Source organism: Lepidochelys kempii, chromosome 2 (genome assembly GCF_965140285.1).
Source record: "Lepidochelys kempii isolate rLepKem1 chromosome 2, rLepKem1.hap1, whole genome shotgun sequence".
Taxonomy (NCBI): Eukaryota; Metazoa; Chordata; order Testudines; family Cheloniidae; genus Lepidochelys; species Lepidochelys kempii.
The window spans coordinates 202,271,157-202,286,498 of NC_136381.1; the positions used below are offsets into that span (position 1 = coordinate 202,271,157).

General features: G+C 41.5%; 1 long non-coding RNA gene across 1 annotated transcript; it reads right to left on the bottom strand.

Annotated features, from left to right (window-relative positions):
• Positions 1-6,110: 6,110 nt before the first annotated feature.
• LOC140907462 (uncharacterized) lies at positions 6,111-13,975 on the bottom strand. The gene is made up of 3 exons (XR_012157502.2): positions 13,385-13,975; positions 7,814-7,933; positions 6,111-6,675 (listed from the first exon to the last, which is right to left on the bottom strand). It is a non-coding gene; the product is annotated as an uncharacterized LOC140907462 (long non-coding RNA).
• Between the last annotated feature and the right edge of the window lie 1,367 nt (positions 13,976-15,342).

Here is a 15,342-nt window from a genome sequence, read left to right on the forward strand (position 1 = left end):
GCAGATATATTAGCCCCAGGTTAAGTAGGTCTCTTTTCCCTGGGTAAGGTAACAGGGAAGGTTCCAGAACAATCAGGAACCTTCTGGAGACAATTAAGACAGACAGGCTGATTGGAACATGTGCAGCCAATCAAGAAACTGCTAGAATCAATTAAGGCAGGCTAATCAGATCACCTGGGTTTAAAAAGGAGCTCACTTTAGTTTGTGGTGCGTGTGTGAGGAGCTGGGAGCAAGAGGTACTAGGAGCTGAGAGTAAGAACGCAGACTGTTGGAGGGCTGAGGAGTACAAGCATTATCAGACGGCAGGAGGAAGGGCCTATGGTGAGAATAAAGAAGGTGTTGGGAGGAGGCCATGGGGAAGTAGCCCAGGGAGTTGTAGCTGTCACACAGCTGTTCCAGGAGGCACTCTAGACAGCTGCATTCCACAGGGCCCTGGGCTGGAACCTGGAGTAGAGGGTGGGCCCGGGTTCCCACCAAATCCTCCCAACTCCTGGTCAGACACAGGAGGAGTTGACCTGGACTGTGGGTTCAGAAAAAACGGCCAAGCTGAGGGCTGCCATGAAGCTCCAAGGTGAGCAAATCCGCCAATAAGCACAAGACCCACCAAGGTAGAGGAGGAACTTAGTCACAACTGTAAAAGGATCAGATTGTATAAATTGGCATTTCAAGTCCTCACAGTTAAAGCTGGATTTGTGAGAGAGAGAGTTAAATATAATTTCCATTAACCTCTCTACAATGTTCTGATCACCTGCCAAGCTATGGTAGGAGAATATAGAGTGTCAAGTAACTGTTAAGATTGAGAAATGAAGTGCTCACACAAGTCAGAAAATGCAGTTACAGTTGAAAGCTCAACCTTAACTCTGCCCTCTTGTGCTTAGGCCTTAAAACATAGTCCTTCTAATAGATAATTATGATAATAGTAATATAATTCTGTATAATGTAATACAAACTGGCATCTCTTCCACATCTTTACATATACTAAATTACATCAAAGTGCATGCAGTCTTGAGACTCAGTTTGATTTTAAACTCCAGTGAGATATAAGAAATCAAGCATGAAGAAAATCAGTTCAGTAGCTCACTGTAAGACAAAGTTTAATTATCTCTCTTTTATGGTTGGGGAAAAGGCAACACTGTCCTGTTAAGAAGAGCCATCTAGAAATTTCTACTGAAATTTTATTTCTATGAAAAAATGGCAAAAATACTTTGTTAAAATTTTCATTGCCATTTCTTCCTGTTTCTCACCCAGCTGCACTGATGTGTGTTTTCCAACATCATACAAGTTAGCATCAGAGTCAGGATTAAAAAGTAATGTCTTCTGATGCCTAGTCATATCACTAATTCACTTCACCACAGTGCCCCTGCAGCATATAATTAATACCCTTTTTATCTCAATTTCCCAATGGAAATCCTATACTCCATAGAACCATAGGACTGGAGGGGACTTTGAGAGGATTTCTAGTCCAGACCCCTGCACTCATGGCAGGCCTAAGTATTATCTAGACCAGTGTATGTCCCTCAGCCCGCGCTGCTTCCCACAGCCTTCATTGGCCTGCAGCAGCGAACCGCAGCCAGTGGGAGCTGCAATCGGCTGAACCTGCAGACGCAGCAGGTAAACAAACCGGCCCGGCCGGCTTTCCCTGAACAAGTGGCATCCAAAGTTTGGGAAACACTGATCTAGACCATCCTTGACAAGTGTTTGTCTAACCTGCTTTAAAAATCTCCAGTGATGGAGATTCCCCAACTTTCCTAGGCAATTTATTCCAGTGCTTAACCATCCTGACAGGAAGTTTTTCCTAATGTCCAACCTAAACCGCCCTTGCTGAAATTTTGGCCCACTGCTTCTTGTCCTATCCTCAGAAGTTAAGGAGAACAATTTTTCTCCCTCCTCCTTGTAACTACCTTGTATGTACTGGAAAACTGTTATGTCCCCTCTTAGCCTTCTCTTCTCCAGACTAAACAAACCCAATTTTTTTCAGTCTTCCCTCATAGGTCATGTTTTCTAAACCTTTCAGCATTTTTGTTGCTCTTCTCTGGACTTTCTCCAATTTGTCCACATCTTTACTGAAATATGGTGCCTAGAACTGGACATGATACTCCAGTTGAGGTCTTATCAGTGCAGAGTAGAGTGGAAGAATTACTTCTTGTGTCTTGCTTACAATACTCCTGCTAATACATCCCAGAATGATGTTCGCTTTTTTTTACAAGAGTGTTACATTGTTGACTCATATTTAGCTTGCAATCCACTATGACCCCTGATCCCTTTTCTCAGTACTTCTTCCTAGGCAGTCATTTCCCATTTTGTATGTGTGCAATTGATTGTGCCTTCCTAAATGGAGTACTTTGCATTTGTCAATATTGAATTTCATCGTATTTACTTCAGACCATTTCTCCAGTTTGTCCAGATCAATTTGAATTTTAATCCTACCTGCCAAAGCACTTGCAACCCCTCCCAGCTTGGTATCATCCACAAACTTTATATGTGTACTCTCTATGCCTTTATCTAAATCACTGATGAAGATATTGAACAGAACTGGATCCACAACTGATCCCTGTGGGACTCTACGCAATATGACTGTGAACCACTGATAACTAGTCTCTGAGAATGGTTTTCCAACCAGTTATTCACTCGCCTTACAGTAGCTCCACCAAGGTTGTATTTCCATGTGCCACATTGTTCTCATTGTTTGAGGCCAAACCTTGCGGGAAAAAGAGTATCTGGTCAGTGATTCAGCTACCATCTTCTTCATCTAGTGCAACAGATTACACACATGGTATTTGGTATTGCAGTCTGCATGATACTACTGCATTACTAACATACACATGCCATTTCTCCCCGTTAGTGTTTCTTTCCCTTCTCCAGAACTGACCCAACGGATGTATTCACACACAAAGGCCCACATTTTCAAAAGTGTTCTCTAATTCTGTAAGTCTGAAATTTTGTATGCCTAACATGAGAAACTGAGGGTGTGAGAGTCCATTGCCTTGCACTTTGTGTAGTCACACTCACCTATGCAATATGGATGTTAAATGCTACCAAATCAGAATAGTAATTTGTATCGTGTCCAATTCTTTCCACTGCAACGAACTCGAGGGGCTTCCTAATCCTGTACTCTGAATTGCTTTCATACTTTCCTCTGTGTCTTTCATTAAATGAGTAGTTATCGATGCAGCAGAGCATACGTCCCAGTTTTTCTCATCAATTTTAGCAAAACCACTTTTTAAAGGGGGTTGCTTTTAACCAGCAACTGGCTGTTTAATAAATGTCTAAATTGCAGATAGTAGCAAAATCAGCAGCACAGGGCAGGTCCTGGGTCTTCCCAAATGTTTTATTTTCAACACTTAGCATCTTTTTTGAGCACTATTGCAGTATTAATAGTTATTATTATGAACATATGGTGAGATTTAAACTGTTTGTGTTGAATGTTGTCTTCTTATTGTATGTGAAGTTCTTAAGGGATGAGATGGGCGCACTTGAGGCGAAAGGAGTGCATCCCTAGGGGGAGGGCTCTGCTGAAGGGACCTACATGTCACTGATTTCCCTCCACTGTTTTTCTAAAGAAGGATGGTCCAGTTGTTAGGGAACTAGTTGGGGAAACCTGGGTTCAAGTTCCTGCTCTGCCACAGATTTCTTGTGTGATCCTGGATAAGGCAATTATTCTCCTTGGCCTTAGTTTCCTATCTGTAAAATGGGAGCAATAGTCTTTTCTACTCACAACGGTGTTGGGTGAGTAAATATATAAAAGTTGTGAGGTGCTCAGCTACTATGATGATGGAAGGGGGCATATAAGTACCAAAGAAAGAAATTTTATTCCTTCCTTAAACTACACTACTTGGCAGAGAACAATAATTTTCCATAAAGAGACTCCCTTTTCCATACTACCCTCTCCCCACACTCAGCACCTGGCTTCCCTCTAGTCTGGATCTAGCTGGGACCCTTCTCCCATTTTGCATTATGGGAAGGATAGGGTCATAGTGACCTTTGACACTGTCTATGAGCCTCAGGTTGAGAACCCTGATATAAAAAAATTTGCTGGAATGATACTAGAATGGTATGATTGTTCTCTTCTCATAATTAATACTTAACCAGTGAATCACCATGTGCCAAGCAACCTTTTCATTACACATTTTCCATCATGTAATCAAATGATGCTGTGAGGCACTGAGGTATATTACAACCCCTCCTACACTATGAATACAACTGTAAACCAACTGGAAAAATACAACTGGAAAAAGGGGTAAACAGTGAGGTGTCAAAATTTGCAGACAATACAAAATTACTCAAAATAGTTAAGTCCAAAGCAGACTGCAAAGAGTTACAAAGGGATCTCACAAAACTGGGTGACTGGGCTACAAAATGGGAAAGAAATCCAATGTTGATAAATGCAAAGTAATGCACATTGGAAAACATAACCCCAACCATACATACAGAATGACAGGATCTAAATTAGCTGTTACCACTCAAGAAGAGATCTTGAAGTCATTATGGATAGCTCTCTGAAAACATCCACTCACTGTGTAGCAGCAGTCAAAAAAGCAAACAGAATGTTGGGAATCATTAGGAAAGGGATAGCTAATAAGGCAGAAAATATCATAATACCAATATAAATCCATGGTACACCCACACCTTCAATAGTGCATGCACTTCTGGGGGCCCCATCTCAAAAAAGATATATTAGAATTGGAAAAGGTACAGAGAATGATGAAGGGTATGGAACAGCTTCCACATGAGGAGAGATTAAAAGAGACTGGGACCTTTAAGCTTGGAAAAGAGACAACTAAAAGGTGAGATGACAGAGGTCTATAAAATCATGAATGGTGTGGAAAAAATAAGTGTTATTTACTGCTTCACATAACACAAGAACCAGGGATCACCCAATGAAATTAATAGACAGTGGGTTTAAAACAAACAAAAGAAAGTACTTCTTCATACAACACACAGTTAACTTGTGGAACTCGTTGCCAGTGTATGTTGTTAAAGCTAAAACTACAATGGTGTTCAAAAAAGAATTAGATAAGTTTCTAAAGGATAGGTCCATCAATGGAATTGGCCAACATGATCAGGGATGCAAGCCATGAAGCTGGGAATGGACAAAAGAGGGTGGATCACTCAATGATTGCTTATTCTGTACATTCCTTCTGAAACACCTGGCATTGGTCACTGTCAAAAGACAGGATACTGGGCTCGACAGGATACTGGGCTAGATTAAATTGGTCTGACCCAGTATGGACATTCTTATGACCAGATCATGACACCATTTTCTGATCTGGATACAACAAACTCAGTTGTGTTTTATCCACAAAGCAGCTGCGTTCTGTTGTGAAAGCATCCACGCTTCTGCATCCACATTTCTGCATCCACATTTCTGCATCCACGCTTACCATTCTGCTTAGCTGTGTCTGTATCAGTGCATTTTGGGCAGCTGGTCAGACTGACTCAGCCGGGGACAATGCCTAGAGAACATTCACACTGAGCAGTATCAGCAGCTAGTCAGGCAATGCTGAGATGTCCTAGTAACTCAGGGAGGAAGGACAACCAACCATCACAGTGACTTAGGTGCACTTTTGGTAAGATGCGTCTTTGAAGCAACCTGGTTACAGAAAGATCACCATATAGTAGGCATGAGAGTGACATGTCATTACCTACCACGATTACTAAATATGTGTTAACCATATTGTGCATGGACAAAAAACATTTAAGTAACTGGTTACAAACTAGTAGAGACTGTGTGTGTATGTTTGTGTGTGTGCGGGTGCATGCATGTGTGTTCTTTCTACTAGCTGTGCTACATTCTTGTTGCTGTTGTTTGTGTTTAACTGAAAGGCTTAAACCTTAAATTCTGATCGTGACATTTTCCACTGTTATATGTATGTGTACTCATGGCACAAATGCTTAACAAATGATTGCTAGATTTTTTTTTAAACCAACCCTTCCCATATGTGTTAAGAATGGGCTCCAGCTTGTATTTACAGTGAAAGAGCTAGGATCTAGAGGTTTTAATTTATTGGAAGTACACATTGCTATCAGCAATATTTCCATGACCATTGCCATGGTCCCCAATAGTCTCTTTGTCAACTGTTCACAAAACAAAAGGAAAATGCTGGCATGACAGTCTTTATAATTAAAACAATACAAGCATTTGCTTCACAGAATTTTTCACAGAATTATTCTTATTGATACTCGATCACATTTGCTTGCAAAACACTACGACTTCAAATGGCATATTGGACAGTAACAACATTGCTTCAAATGGAAACATTTAGCAACTGGCTATGCTTTGTTCCATGACTGTTTTAGATTTGTTTACTTAAAATTGCGACTATCAAACAGAATATGCCAATTTAAAATGATATAGGCTATTAAGAATCAGAACAAAAAGACCTGCTCATAAAAGGTTATTTGTCTCATGCTTCTGAGCTCTTACATACATTATTCTGGAAAACACAAAATGCATTCTTTACCTCAAGGAAACATTTGCTTTTATGTAATTTAATAAAGCTTTTTATCACTGTCCATGAGCGGCTGCCTCTAAGTTACAGTACAGTGAGGGAGACGAATCTAGTAGTTAGATCATATGATGATGTGTCAGGTTCTACGTTTCATTCCTGGTTCTGTCACTGATTTACTGCCTGACCTTGGAAAAATCATAGTTCTTCTGTACCTTAGTTTCCCCATCTGTAAAATGAGAATAATAATGCTTACCTACTTCACAAGAGTATTAATACATTAATTCATGTTTTCATTGCTTGAGAAGCTCAAGATGAAAACTGTATATTAATGCAAACTATTACCATTGTTATGTGGTTGAATGAAACACTTCTAAAGGAGTCTAGCTAGCAAAACAAGTACATCTGTATCTACCAGTTGCACATTTAGACCCAGATCATTCCTCCACTGAAGTCAATATCCAAACTCCCATTGACCTCAACAGAACAGGAGAGAGCCCCAAGTTCCAAAACTTGGACCATGCTTACACTGGAATAAGGAGCATATTAATTTCTTTCTTCAACATAATGGAGCTCTGCTCAAGTTTGACCAAACATAATCACATTTGGCTCAGGCATGGAACCATTTAGGCAGCTGCAGAGGCCATAAGAACTAGTGTCTTCCTTTCCAAACTCTTTGGTTGCCTCACAGCTGACTGATAATTAGATGTAAAGCCCCAATGGCACAATCAGGGAGGAACTATGCATGTGTAATACTGCCTCCTTGACAACATCTCCAAGGTCTGAAGGAGAGTGGAGTCATGACCCACTGGACACAGTTCAGGGTGCTGTGACAACAAGGGAGTTATTTGATCACTCCCAAGAGGAGAGATGTGTATTGTCAAAATACCAAAAACATTCCAGAGTCTGCAAACCACCAGCTAAGCTTCATGCCACTGAAGGATCAACCTTTTGGATTTCAAAAAAATCATGTTACTAAATTCATGCCATTAGTTGTGCACGCATGTCTTAATTGCAGGTGCAAATAAGAGTGCTGCTCCTGTTACTACTGTCTTTGCACTTGCAATAAGGCCAACAGATGGGCAAGAATTCTCTCTTGGGTTTGCGATTCATTTTGCAAAGTTAAATGTAGTGGTTCAGATTGCATTTACTAAAAGGGAAGTTGGCATCAGCCTATCTGAAAACACATACCTATGGGTCAGCCCAGTTGCATCACCTTAGATTATTGACAGACTAGTTTTTACTACCGTCAGCACTGCAGAGACAGAGACACTGCCATCTGTCTGACATTATCAGAGACATCCTCCAGTAGAGCAGGCAGGATTTTGCACACAGAGAAACTGCTATGACCAGGTAGCTTTACTCACCGGCCATACTGAGGCAGGATTCCAATATAAGTTGAAGACAGGGACCGCCCTTGTTGATTTGTCCTCAGCATATGGCACCATCTGGAATCAGGTCCTCCTCGAGATCGACCACATCATTCACTGCAGGTGAACAATCAGCCTCTTGGTGGCAGTGACCACAGACCACCGTTTTAAGGTGCACCTTAATGGCCAGATCAGTAGACCAAGAACTCTTAACTCAGGCATCCCACAGGACTCCATCCTGGCCCTAATACTTATTAATATATACACTGTGGATATACCAGCGACGGATTCGAGGAAATACATGTATGCAGATGACATTGCCCTAGCTGTTCAGCATACAAGTCTCCATACCATCAGCTGCATGCTAACCCGAGATCTTAGCACAATGGCTGATTATTTCCGACACCGGAAACTTAGGTCTAACCCAAAAAAAACCCTGGTGACCACTTTCCATCTGAACAATAAAATGGCTAATACAAAACTCGATGTGCAGTTCTGCGGTGAGAGCATCAGCCATAAGGCTAACCCAAAGTATCTTCAAAAAGAAAAGGAGGACCTGTGGCACCTTAGAGACTAACAAATTTATTTGAGCATAAGCTTTCGTGAGCTACAGCTCACTTTATCGGATGCATTCAGTGGAAAACACAGTCTTGGCATTACACTGGACTGGAGCTTGACTTTTCAACAACACCTCAAGAACACCCATGATAAGGTTAGGACTCATGTCGCGCTTATCAGAAAACTGACTGGAACATCATGGGCCTCCAGTCCATGTGTGTGATCTCACAGCAGTCACACTAAACTCCTTGACACTCAACTCAATAACGCTATGTGCATAGTGTCAGGGACATTCAAATCGACTCAGGTCGACTGGCTCCCGGTCCTATCGCACATCCAGCCTTCTCAGATTAGAAGAGCTGCTCAGACATCTCGCTTTTTCAACCATGTCAATTCAAATGTGAGGATCCCGCTGCACGATGACCTGCAGAACCCTCTGTGATAAATGAAGGGGGTGGAGCTCCCTTTTATGGACATCCAGCCAGCGAGTAGCTATAAAATCCCTCTTAGTAGCTGTTCTCTAATTGCTTTACCTGTAAAGGGTTAAAAAGTCTCACTGCTATGCATAAGTAAAAGGAAGGGAGTGGGCACCTGGCCAAAAGAGCCAATGGGAAGGCTAGAACTTTTTAAAACTGAAGGAAGACTTCCCTTCTGTCTGTCTGTTGTTGTTCTCCCGGGGAGAGGCAGACAGGGCAACAGCTATGCTATAGGAAGCTTTGGGCCAGGTATGAAAAATCCTCAGTATCATACCTAGAAGCTACTCATTTGAACCCCCAGGCATGTAAGTAGATCAGGAAATGTCTAGAAAGACGTGATTAGGTTTATCTCTTTTTATTTATTTATGACTTGTGGACTCCTCTGTGCTAACCCCAGGTGCTTTTGTTTTGCTTGTAACCTTTAAGCTGGACCTCAAGAAAGCTATTCTTGGTGCTTAATCCTTGTGTAGCAGGGCGGTCACCCAGCTCCATCCCTGAAAGGGTTAAAAGCCAGCCCTGGATGAGGGCTGGGGCTGAGAGCCAATAGGAAAAGGCTGGGCCCTATAAAAGAGCTGCAGGGCCAGAAGGCAAAGAGTCTCACTCCAGCCCTGGAGTGAGAAGGGCCTAACTGTCTGGGAGCACAGGGTACCTCGAGCAGAGCAGAGCAGAGCAGAGCAGAGCAGAGCAGAGCAGAGCTGGGGAAGGGCAAAAGGAGCTGGGGAGCTCCAGCCTGGGAACTCTCCAGGCTGAGGCCTTGGTAAAGGCTGAAGAGGTGCAGCCCAGGATGGGGATAGGCAGAGGCAGCTGGTCCAACCCCCTTGCCAATGATGAGTGGCCATTACAGACTGCAGTTTTCCCCAGAGAAAGGGGGCTAGATGATGACTGGCAGTAGCCACTGAGGCAAGGCGGGCTTAGAGGGTTGGGGGTTCCCCTGAGAGGGGAAACCCAGAGTGTGGGGGTACTGCAGTCGGCAGAACCCCAAGGGAATGGGGCACCGGGGTCCAGGAGGGACACAGGGCCCGAGGCAGGAGAGACATCGGCCAGCAGGAGGCACTCCAAGGACTGGAATTGAGCTAATTCCCGAACAACCAGCAGGAGGCGTTGCAGCGGTGAGTGCTCGATCTGCTACATCTTGTAGTTGCTCTTTTAAAATCTATCAATAGCCTGAGTTCCCAGGTGTATTTTCTTTCTTTTTTTTAATTAATAAAATGTACCATTTTTAAGAACAGAATTGGATTTGTGTCTTAAGATGTTTGTGCACATGTTTTTAATTAGCTGGTGGCAACAGCTGATTTCCTTTTGTTTTCTTTCTCAGCTCTTCCCCGGAGGGGGGTGAAAGGGCTGGAGGGTACCCCACAGGAACGAATTCCCAAGTGCGCCTTCCTGGGCTCTCAAAGGGGTTCTGCACTTGGGTGGTGGCAACACCTACCAATCCAAGCTCAGATAAAAACTGTAATCTTGGAAGTTTAATACAAGCCTGGAGTGGCCAGTATTAACTTTTAGAATCCTTGCGGACCCCCACCTTCTGCACTTGAAGTGCCAGAGTGGGGAATTAGCCTTGACATCCGCCAAAGACGAGATTAAAATCCTGCAATCCTTTATGTAACCACATCAAGACCCTTACTCCAATGCTGAGGCTCAGTGGAGAGCCACATGGAGTATTTCAACTGCTCAAAACAGTTTATTGTTGGCCCTGCCGAGGAACCACCTGGTTTTGATGTATGTCAGAAAGATTGGTGCCGATTGAATCGCATCTGGACATTTCCTGAGAGATGTGGACAAACCCTCTTTAAATGGAAAATGAAGCGAACACCTGTATGCGACTGTTGTCACCAGGCACAAACGACAGACCACATCATATCTGAGTGTCCCCTTCATTATTTCTCCGGGGGCCTGAAGGACTAGATATAAATTTTTAATCGTTGCCACATATCCAAGCTATACATAAGAATTAGTAGTACTGGAAAAGGGTACCAATTATTTTCTGCCTCACGGATCACCAGCAAAATTGCCAGTCAGATTCTCCTTTTGGAATCTTTATTGATGATAGTGGCTAGTAAAAATGCATGAAGAGTTTGATCTGATTCAGATACCAAGATGAGACATTTCTGGCAATTGGAACACTAATGTCTAGACTGACAGTAGGAGAGAGAGTAGAGCCCCAAGAGATGCTGGACAGACTCTCAGCAGGAACTATCACTACTGCAGTAATATGGATGACAAAAGGAGACAATTTAGAAGAAGCAGCTAAACTACCCCTTATGGAAAAAGCCCTATGGAATGTAAAAGAAATTAATGATCTTTCTATAGATTTGTTGAACCATCCTACAGAATTCTATGACCAGAAAATGCATTCTTTATTATATTCAATGTATTTTAGAGTCATTTCCATAGAGCCCTATTGGTTTCATACCTATTAAGTTCTATAGGACTTTTCCATTAAAGCAGTCTCCAGAAGGACATGCTAACAAAGCTGTTTACAAGATCTGCAAATACAATAATGTAAATGCCATCATATCTCAATATGACAACACCAGCAATTCCAGATTGTATTCTTGTATGCTCTCAGTGCTTAAGCTATGTCCACACTGTGAGCTAGAGGTGTGATTCTCCTCTCATGTACTTGAGATGTACTAGCTCTCAAAGTAGTGTGAGTATAAATAGCAGTGTAGCTGTGTTGGCATGGCAGTGGCAGTGGAGGCAAGGCTTAGTCATGCTTAATACAAATCTGCCTGAATCCGGTGGGTACATACTTGGCCTGGCTAAGCCATGCGTCCACCACTGCTACCTCTGCTACCATGGCTACACTGCTATGGATACTCTTGCTAGCTCAATGAGTGAGGGTATGTGTACACAAGCAGGGGAATCACACAGCTAGCTCATAGTGTAGATGTATCATTAATGGACAAGTGAGTCTGGATTTGGATTCTTATTTTCTCCAGAACTTACCTCAGAAATAATGGGCCCAATACTGACTGTTGCACTGAGCTGGAATTTTTGTTGTTGACTCCAGTGAGAGCAGGGCTGGTTCCAGTGATCTAATATTGGCCAATAACTTATCAGATTTTTTAACGGGAGTCATGCTTTCTTTGGGCTACATTCTGATATCTTTCAGAAAGATATGCAGCTTTGATTAAAGGTTGAGGAGAAAAGGTAAGATCTATCTCAGAAATGCTTGGTGAAATTCTGGGCCTGTGTTCTGCAGATCAGACTATGTGATCGTAATGGTCTCTCCTGACCTTAAAATCTATGAATCTGCAGTAAGTAGTAGATTTCAAGGCTACTACTTGAGCAATAAGGCCCAACTCAGCACAAGTTCCTTCTGGAGTCAGAATCTTCATAAAGGAAGGAATGGAGATCCCAACTTTTGCATTAAATATTTTTAACTGAGGCATTCCTGAGACAAGAATGGAAAGATACACATATGGAAAAGCCAAAATGTCCAGAAAGTTGGTAAGTCAGAATATACAGGCACCCAATTCTGCAGCAGTATTTAATAGTCCAATAGTAGCAACAAAAACTCAGCACAGTTCAGCAATATCCAGAGGTGTGACGGAAACGATAAGCAAGCTCAAGCTTCAGCTCAGTCCTGTGGTAACCACTAGCAAACCAGGCCTGGCTCCAAACAAATAGAGAAGAAGAAATTACAACAACACTTTGAAAGAGGTAAAAGCAATTTGGAATTTCAGAAAGTAACAAAATCAGTGTAAAAATGAATGAGCAAGCAAAAATAACCAAATACGGGTGAGGAAAAACTACTAAAATCAGAGCTGAAAACAGTTTAGAGGATAAGTTGCCAACTCGAGTTTGCACATTCATTCCCCTTCAACTGCTTGTTGTCTAACAACTTTATTTTAAAAGGCTTAGGCGGTATATTGTTAGAACATCTGTACATGTTTTATTGGCTTAAAAATTGGAAAGGAAGCCTTGTATTGCAGCAAGTAACAATACATCCAGTTCTTGCATAGTATGGGGGCTTCTGGTGAGAGAAAGGGGAATTTTCCATTGCATAACATTCTCTCTCTCTTTGTTGGTCTTTAAAAGAAATTACGAACACAGAAGGGAAAAAAAAGAGAATGAATTATTATACCTGACAGTTCTCTGTTCAGTAGCGTTCCATGGGAAGGCAGCTGCTGCCATTCTATTTGTGAGATGCTAGGTAAGCTCCCATAGCTGGCCACTGGATCAGTTCACCTATTGGCAAATCTGAATGCTTCCACAAAGCAATGTTTGATTTCTGCACACAAATGTGAACTGACATAAACAACATGTTGACATTGGTCCACATCCACTTAAGACATTATTTTCTTTTCAGTCAAGCATGCAGCTCACGTGGCAGCTTGGGAATAAAAAAAAAAATCTGCAAAAAAGTTTGAGGGAACTCCCCACCCCAACACACACTATCTTTGTGCTTTTATTTCTTAATGAATAAAAACAAAGTATATTAACAGTAAAGCTGTATGAACCCTCTCAGAGGAAACCCCAAATCAGATATGTCTATTGCAATTTATTGTAACAGAACCACCCTCCTTACCTGAGGTAGGCATGAGTTTGATCCCATCAGAACAGTGGTGCGCAGAGACCCTGGTTGGTAGCTGTAATGACCACAACGCAAACCCCGACTGCAAGTGCTGTAAACTCTCCAGCTATTACAACCATGTGGGCATCTGATAATTGATGAGTTGACCTAAGAATGAAACATACACCTGGCTGGGGCACAAAATAAATGACTCTGAGTTTGGGAGGGATAAGGTAAAAGACATTGTTTAGTGGGAAGGTAGAATGGCTTAATTAAAGGAATTTCACTAAACAAAAGTAAACAGTAACTAACAACACACAGCACAACCTGGGATGTCCAAGTGCAAAAAACCTTTTGACTGTTCACTTTTATAGGCAAAATTCTAAAAATGTCACTATTTGTACTCTGTTTTGACCTTTTAGGTGGGTACATTGGTTTAATAATAATAATTTTACCCACAAACATAAAAAATTATTATCCATCCTCTGGCTGGGGTTTAGCCAAATACAAATGTCCAATGGGGGCATATAGATTCTCTTTAAACACAAGGACCTGAAAATTTGCCAAGGTATCATTGCCTTTAGTAGAGAATGCCATGCTAATTCTACAATGCACACCACGAATGCCAGGTGTCTGTTTTAAAGTGTTCTGCAGATTTTCAAAAGTGGCAGTGTACTTTTTTAAAAAAATCAACTTCATGTTCTTGCTTCACTACAATGAGTGTATGGATAGCAGGAGAAGAAAGTGAATTTGGTTATTTTTTTCTAAAATGAAAGAGGATTTTGTGAAGATTAAAGCAACCTGGCTTGGATTTTCAAAAGGCTTAAATCTGAGGTTAATTCATGATTGTTTTAATTCCATTTTAAGCAGCTGCAGAAATCCATAAACCCAAAGCACTCATTACACCTTTACAGCACCAAACCAGGACTGACTGCTAAGCAGAGATATGAGCATAACAGATAAGAATGCTGACAGGGAGTGGAGTTACTGCTATGAAGTGGAAATGGCTTGGAAAGGAAATACAGTTTCTTGCTTGTTGTCTTGTCCATGAAGAACTCAGTAACAAACATAAGGAATCAACTCACTCCACCATAACTCAGTCTAAAATATGGCTTCTTTTTCACTGAGACAGCATATGTTTGTGCTACAGAAATATTACTTGGGACAGAGTAGAAAGGATTAAACTAAAGCTTCTTAGAATTATTCAAAATAATTGACGTTTGCTGCCGTATTTATGTCTGGAAGCCTATCACTCCCATACGAGTGAAGAAGTCAGCCATGAGGGAAGGCTGTACAGAGGAAAGGCTGTTCATCTTCTCTGTAGAAAGACCTTGTAAAAGGTCTTCACTGCTAGTAAGAATGAGCATATCACCCAGTCTCCTCTAGCACCTCTCCCAGTGGCCCAGAGTGGCAAGGTTGAATTACCCTGCCAAAGCCTTTTACTTTGCTTTTCCTATCAAAAGAATAAGGGGAGATTTGACAGAAGATGCCGAGAAAACAAAATCTATAGCTCAGCATAAATACACTGCGACTGTAAAGGTTAATGGCTGTAAAAAAACCAATGCTGAGGTTTCCACTTGAAAGTAAAATAAAACTAATTTCAGTTCTATTAGGAATCACATCAAAGAATTTACATTAATTGTTTGCACACTGAAAAATAATGTCAGTAAGTGATCTGAAAGCAAACTGAAAGGTAGAAATTGTAATAGCAGGGCATTTTTTAAAAACTTTGCCATTTTTGATTAGATTCATTTTGCAGATTTTCTTGTTAGGAGAAAAATCAAAGTGGGTTTAATATTTTTCTACCTGCAAAATATTGATTCCAGGATACTCACACTGAAAACATACTTCTGACAGGAAAAGAAAAATAATATTAAAATAAAAGATCTGTTGGGTTGCATGGGAGCCAATCCAGGATAACAGCTCTCATGTAAACGTCTGAAATGTCCAGCAAAGTTGGTGGGTTTATTTAA